The sequence below is a fragment of the Schistocerca serialis genome, chromosome 8, assembly GCF_023864345.2.
Source record: "Schistocerca serialis cubense isolate TAMUIC-IGC-003099 chromosome 8, iqSchSeri2.2, whole genome shotgun sequence".
Lineage (NCBI taxonomy): Eukaryota > Metazoa > Arthropoda > Insecta > Orthoptera > Acrididae > Schistocerca > Schistocerca serialis.
In genome coordinates this window covers 614,032,187-614,037,309 of record NC_064645.1, presented here as the reverse complement: position 1 = coordinate 614,037,309, position 5,123 = coordinate 614,032,187, and the positions used below count along the sequence as shown (strand labels likewise).

General features: G+C 38.4%; 1 non-coding gene across 1 annotated transcript; it reads right to left on the bottom strand.

Annotated features, from left to right (window-relative positions):
• Positions 1 to 256: 256 nt before the first annotated feature.
• On the bottom strand, positions 257 to 374 carry Trnal-caa (transfer RNA leucine (anticodon CAA)). The gene is made up of 2 exons: positions 337 to 374; positions 257 to 302 (listed from the first exon to the last, which is right to left on the bottom strand). It is a non-coding gene; the product is annotated as a tRNA-Leu (tRNA).
• Between the last annotated feature and the right edge of the window lie 4,749 nt (positions 375 to 5,123).

The following is a 5,123-nucleotide window of genomic DNA, read 5'->3' as shown; positions in this document are numbered from 1 at the left end:
GTTGCAACGGCAGACCCAGGCATGTATATAGTAGGCAGATTCGAATGGGTGTGGGATGAAGTAGTTATGCACAGATGAAGAGGGTTGCAAACCACAGACCATGTCGAGAGTTCCATCACATCAATCTTCAGACTGAATACCAGAACAAATAACTGTTCAGAACAGAACAAAATCACTTTCAGTTTGTAATAATACTGTTATGCGCGAAAGTGTCCCAGTTGTTATCTGTTGGTGGAGTGTGACGAAAAAAAAATTTTGTCAGAAGTGGGATTCGAACCCACGCCCTCATACGAGGACCAGAATGCTCAGACCTGTATACACAGGCAAGGTTTTAGCCTTGAGTCTGGCGCCTTAGACCGCTCGGCCATCCTGACAACTGGCATATTGAGTCAGCAGTAGGGGTTCAAAGATAACGGGTCGCCTCTGGGCCGTTCCACAATGACGCGGCGTCAGCGGGAGACACTACTTAAACTCGCAACAACATGCTTGGCAGCCGACTGGCAAGGCTAATCTATTCTTGTGTTATCTGAGGAGCAGACGTGGACCGCCCAGGCAACAAGCAGAAGATAAAGATCGCGAAGCAAGAATTCCCCAGAAAATTAACTGCATACGTGCATTGTGATTGTTTCCGCTGGGGCTGATCGGGTCTTCCAAGAGCACAATGAAGGGAGTCACACTAAAAGCGACCGCCAGGAAGTCAGTAATTATCTGGACACTGACCCTGCTGAGCTATTGCACAATCTCGATCGTGGAAATCGTCGAGGGGAGCTTCAGAACGTAGAAAGTCACTCGCAGTGTGTATACCTGGGGGCAGCGTGCCAGCTTGGGGGTAATTACCTCCTGAGGGGTAAAATTTAATTTTCTAAGGGGTGAAAACCCCACTGGCACACACAGCTAATGTTCATAACTTATTAGCTGAAGTATAAGTAACTGTATAATGCACCCGATGAAGGCAGCATGCTGCCGAAATGCATTGTGCCAATAAAATATAAGTAAAAAGTGACTGTAGCAGTATAAAATTGTTCCACATAATCTTATAATACAGTCGCAGACCTTAAACAACATCCATATAACATTAAATTTAAACATTACCTAAACATGCTATTCACATAATGTACACAATGTAACAGATTTATCCTTCCACACAGGTTTATTTTTTGATTCTTAACCCCACTGGCACACACAGCTAATGTACACAACCTATCGGCTGATGAATAAGTAACTGTATAATGCACCTGATGATGTCAACATGCTGCCGAAATGCGTTGTGCTAATGAAATATTAGTAAAAAGTGACTGCAGTAGTGTAAAATTGTTCCACATAAAAACAATGGGTTCACCTGCGTGTTTTACACAAAATTAATTTATTTTTAAATGATAATTAATGTTATCACTACTTCGTAAGATTGTAATACTGGTAACACAAGTTACCCACAATTATATTTTTATCAAATACGAGCCTTAACGTGTGACACAGTGTTGCAGGGATTATAACTTGAGAAATGAATGTATGAACATCTTGCTCACATATTCCACCCACTACACACATACATTGTACTTTTTACTATGACAGTAAAATTGAGATACACACATTACTCATGCTTTAAAATCTCCTGTAAATGCTTTCTCCGAACAGTAGGTAGTTCCTGCGACAGACCAGAAATTGCTTCGTCGACGTCATCATTATTATCATTATTGTTATTAACGGCGGTGATCAGACAAGGCCTTGGCAGCCTGAAGTCTTCCAATTTCTGCCATTTCAGAAGTAAGGAGTCTAGCATGTAAGCTATTTACAAACTAAGTATGGTGCACTCATTTTAACTTGGTAGATTTTAAATGTGGATGGAGGGTGTGGATAGTGCGAGCTTCACTAGCGGGAGGAAAGGTGTAGAGGGAGTATTTTCAGTAACAAGTGTCTACCTTCAATGTGGGTAGTTAGCTTTTGTTTCTGGGTGGTTTTAGGTAACATTGGCAACGCACTGAGAAGTGCTTCATCATTCCATAAAAAAGGTTATTGTCTCATTGACTCATTAGTTCATGGTTTAATAAACCACCTATAAAAATTGATATATCATTTATCTTTCGTCGCTTTAAAAAAAGAAAGTAGTCAAAGAAAATTGTTTTTATCCTGCTGTCCAGTTAGGTGCTAATGTTGATGAAAGTTGGGAGGGCAGGTAGGGAAGTGGTACTAACTAATATCTGATTACAATCAGGGGTAATAGTCACAGAAATATTGAGAACCACTGGTCTAGTATATGAGGCTACTCTGTAGGTAAGGTGGTATAGTAATTTGACTATGCAGTCCCTATAACGTGAGCATTGCAACATAACTCTCGCAAATATTCTTGGAAAACGTCGTCCTAGAAGATGTCACTTTATCTCGCGAAAAGAAATATAATCACCAAGACCAAAGTTCAAGAGACACTTTCCCTACGAAAAAATATCTTTTTACTAGCGTAATTACTTGTCGCTATTGTCGACTTTGACTTTTATTAATACTCAAATATCATTATGACTCAGAAAGGTTGTATTGGGTTTACGAGAAAGCTTTTTATTTTGTTGCAATAGAATCAACTAAGGAACAGAATCTACACACATCAATTTGTTAAAGTTACGTAAAATGCGGCTACATCTTCCATTTCATTACATAAGAGAGTGACGAAATCAGAATGGAGAAAGGAATTAGGATGAGTGAGTACATTTTACCGAAACTACCTTCTGCAGCCTTGGAAGAGATCTTTAAAGCTTTTAATTGGAATGAGGAAGGAATATTCGTAAACAGCTTAACAGAACCACCGTCGATTGGGTATGACAGTATTCGGTTTGCTTCGGATTCGCGAGAACAAGAACTTCGTCAAAGTATGGAGAAACCGAACAAAACGAGAGGTCAAGCGAATATGGCGGTTGTGGAATGGCAATGAAAGAATGTCGGCATCCGTTGTGTCACCATAACTAATGCGCCAAGAACCCAAATAGTGTTTTGCTAAGTACACTAAGTGCATTTGCGCAGAAACACGCCCGGAGTCATGTCTAGAGCGCGCTCATACCAGGTAACATAAAAACAACATTTGTTCCTTTTTAATGTTGCAAACTGAGAACTAAACAAAATCTGTCCTGGAACTTTTATGACAAACGGAGTATGTTAATTACAAGGGCAGTCATATAAGACTTCAATTTCTTAAATGAGTCCTTTTTCATATATACGCTGTTTAGTTGGTTAATATATTTTCAATATCAGGTAGGAAACACTTTGACAATGTTCTGTACGATATTATTTATTTCGTTTGACCCCGCTTTCAGCTTCTTAGGCCATAGTCAGGAAACAACGAATGTCGCAAACACAGATGACATGCCATTTACACAAAATTAGTTATACAAAAGACACAAAAATGATGAGATATGGAATGCTCACGATGAAAAGTATTATATTTTTATCTTACACACAAATAGTTACAGATAACTAAAATAATTTTTTTATTTGGATATCCTTACATTTTAAAACAGACGTAAAACGAAGTTCAGTTTACAATTGTAATCTAATAGTTTTATATCCAAAACTAATTTCAATAACAGGGTCAAAGGAATTTGAGTTTGGTCATTTAAAATTAAGCTTGCATTTTGTGTGGTATGTTTATTGATTTCGAGTGTTTGCAGTAGGGTCATCTCTCTGCTTCTCTTAATAGCAAGTAAAACATCACGATATACGTAATATGGGTGGTTTTCTGCTAAAAGATGTTTTTCAAGGGTTGAATTTGTCTTTTTTAGTAACCACCATCTCTCACGTTCTAGTAATATAATTGTAACATCTCTACCCAACATACAGTTTTCCATTGTGCATGTGGTTTTATATACGCCATTCTGTGTGAAAGGCTGCACTTTGTCTTCATTATTGAATAAAAATTTAGATCTGCTGTCTTTATTGTAGATTTACGGTTAACGCCGAAATAAACAATAGTTTGGAGAACATTTAGAAAGTGTTTAGTATTTAAGCATGCTATGTTTTGACAAGAGTTGATGGAAAATTCAGTTCCGTACCTTATGACGTTTCTGCTGCTGCTGTCATCACGTCAAAACAGAAGAGGGGGTCAAGGCCCTACTTAGTCATAATGCTTATTGCAACTGACACTGAACTTCGGTTTACGAGTTTTAAGTACTGATCAGATGATAGCAGTAACCTAAATGTTGAAACAAATGAATTATTCCCTTTGTCAGAAAAGTTCCAGGATAGGTTTTCTTTTAAAAATAGAAAACTGCACTTACCAAGTAATGATCCGAGTTGCTGTCGAAGTAGTACCCTTGGCTATCTATATATAGTTGTGAACGTTTCTGGAGGTCTTGGAAGCAAGGAGGAAAATTTTCGACTGGCATGGTTATAAGCTCATTTGTCACAGGCCGTTGGATTGCTGCGATGTCTTGATGAAGCTTTCCTTTCAGTCGCCTCTTCGCTCACGGAAACAAGAAAAAATCCCAAGGCGAGAGGTCAAGCGAATATGGCGGTTGTGGGATGGCAATGAAAGAATGTCGGCATCCGTTGTGTCACCATAACTAATGCGCCAAGAACCCAAATAGTGTTTTGCTAAGTACACTAAGTGCATTTGCGCAGAAACACGCCCGGAGTCATGTCTAGAGCGCGCTCATACCAGGTAACATAAAAACAACATTTGTTCCTTTTTAATGTTGCAAACTGAGAACTAAACAAAATCTGTCCTGGAACTTTTATGACAAACGGAGTATGTTAATTACAAGGGCAGTCAGTGCGGTGATAGGAAGGCAGTTAAGATTCATGATGAAAATATGGAAATAATTGGTAACTCTGTATACTGAAGATTACTTACAAGAAATAAATGTGTGGATACTGAAATAAATGAATAAGAGGGTAGAAGTGACACGGAGCTCATTTAGGAAACTGAATACTGCAATCGGAAGGATATTTCCAATGTGAGTCAGACGAAAATGTTATAATTACTGCTAATTAGTAAAATACGACGTGAATGTTAAATGTACAAATATTTTAAAAATTTACTGTGCCGAATGAGTGACTTGAGATATGCATGTTTAACGTAACAAGAAGAGACAGACGATCAAACAAATGGTTAAGAGAACTGTGTTGATAGTGACAGTGGT